The sequence below is a fragment of the Bombus flavifrons genome, chromosome 5 (assembly GCF_040668555.2).
Source record: "Bombus flavifrons isolate JBK064 chromosome 5, iyBomFlav1_principal, whole genome shotgun sequence".
Taxonomy (NCBI): Eukaryota; Metazoa; Arthropoda; class Insecta; order Hymenoptera; family Apidae; genus Bombus; species Bombus flavifrons.
In genome coordinates this window covers 6,085,129-6,087,628 of record NC_138446.1, presented here as the reverse complement: position 1 = coordinate 6,087,628, position 2,500 = coordinate 6,085,129, and positions in this window count along the sequence as shown.

Genomic DNA, 2,500 nt, shown 5'->3' with positions numbered 1-2,500 from the left:
AAGGGAATCGAGACTCGAACGCGCGATGACAATAAAACTACGAGATTTTCGATAATTTACGATCCGTCGGAAAATAACTCGACTCCCGGACCAGACACCTATTTCCTCCCTTTAGTCTTTCAAAATTTAACAAGAAATATCCCCGCTGCTATATTCTTCCCTTTGAATCTGAATCTCTGCGTACATTCCATACACGTCTTCTTTGAACTAATGAATCCCTTTAAAAACACAACTTTTCCAAACAATGAGCATTTTCTGAAATTTGTATATCGACAAATTTTCATAAACCATCCTGCACATGCCAAACAATTTATTCTACCAACAATAACATTCCATGTGATATATTAATTACACGCATCGAGTTCTCACGAAATAATTCCGTAAGCTTCCTACGTACCATTCCAACGTAACATTGTACCAAAATACGGGATCTATATCGTAACAGTGAGTCAACATTGCAAGACAACAAAGCTTCCACAACTACACTCGTATCGTCCATTCAATTTCCACAAAACCATAGCTATATCAAAATCCCTGAAAATTACAAAACAGACATCAAACAAACGTCGCGTCAGCGGCGAGTTGGATCCCAGGACCGTGTTCTCTGTGCACGATTATTAGAGGCTGCTGATGTGTGCGATGCCGGAAGCTCGGTCCTTTGCAAAAATCTCGTTTCGAACAGCTGCGTGGCCGTTCCGTCGATAATTCCCGGGAAATGTTTGCCGTATTCGTTCGCGAATGCCACGTGCACCCGTGCTCAAATTTTGATTCCGACCGCGACGTTCGATCCCATTTAGCCTCGCAGCTGTCTCATCAGCTCATTGATCCCGATTAATCTGCGAACGAACCGAGATCACAAAGGATCCTGGATGCCCCTTCGCGGGGGTGGTTGGGACATGTGTGCACGAAATAAGATGACGTCAGGCTGCTGCATTCATTTCGAGAGGTCGAGGGGATGACAGAAATCTTCAGATTACTGGGGTCGTATGAACGTTCGATTCATCATTGGCTGTGATCGATGAATAGTGCTTGAATGACATTTTCATGTTTTTCCTGTGAAAATAGCGTTGGTTGGTTTAATAAATGTTTTAGCGTTAGTTGTGTTAGACGGTATGTTTGCAATTGGAGGGTCCAAAGGGGAGAAAAGAGAGAATATCAAGCTTTAGCATTCCCCAATGAATGAAAATTTATGTTTCAATATATGTATAACGTGAAATGTCATAACTTCACATTTTCTCATATAACAAGATAAGACATCATTTTATATTTCATTTTATTCTGCATTATTTTTAACTTTAGCGAGTTACGAAAGATTTCCCTTTCTTGCGTTGTTTTTCTTTGACGTTTTCCACTTTTCCATTGTATACGTCCATTTCTTTTAGTTATTATAAAACTAAAAAAATTTCAATTCGCTATGCGACATAGCCAGGGATAGAGTGCACACACAGGAGCACGAAAAAATGTTAAAATCAAAATTCGTTAAAATTGACATTCTCTCTTTTTCTCGTGGAACCTTCAATCGATATCGACAGTCTATAGATAAGTAGAAGGTTAAAAGGTACTTTGTACGTACAGAGATATGCGTATTTTGTGTATATTAACAGATTGACACTTTAAATCTCCATGAAAGACACAATTAAAAAATACGTATCTAGAAGGAAGTAGCATCTTTAGCAACAAAGGTAGCTTTGCTAGGAAACAATATCTTTTTGGTATCATAATCTTTTCTTGGATTTATCATAATAAAAGAAAGATAGGATATAACCAAGGAAATCGACTTGTTCCTGTCGTGTAATAACAATAAATAGATTTCAACAATTCCCATTATTTCTTCACAACTGATTGCAACATCTGGGTAACTTCCCTTGTCATACAGTTGATTCAATACGATTTCGCGATTGAATGACTGTACGACTCGCGATCGTGCGGCTAGGTTTTCCCAGCAGACAATGCGTCAGATTTTAGGGGAAGTCCGGGTTTCGTTACGCATTAATTGCGCGTTGTACTCATTAATTCTATCGTTCGGGATGGATTAATTCCATCTGTCTGCGTGTACCGGCCCGTGATATGTACCTTCGTTCATGCGAATTGGATGAAAGCGTTTCACATTGCAAAGATAGATTTACGTATGTTGGATTCATGTGATTTGCGTGGTTTCCATTGCAGAATCAAGGGATTTGCATATTTCAGGAAATAAATTCTCTCTTTTTTTCTGATAGCTGGAGGGCTATTCGGATTCGATTGCTATACATATGTTATTGGGTTGATGGAATAAACGATGCACTTATATAGGTAGTTGTGAACGGAAGAGGATTGCAACGATAGGTTTTTTAAAACTAATAGAGATTTCTCCTGAAATAACACAGGAATTATTAGTAGTAATTTATATAGTAGTATTTTAAATCAACGAAAATATTAATAAATCGCAAATTTAATATCAGTGTATTATTAGTAGGTTATGATTATTTGAGTTTATAATATGTTAACATAGGATAGAAAC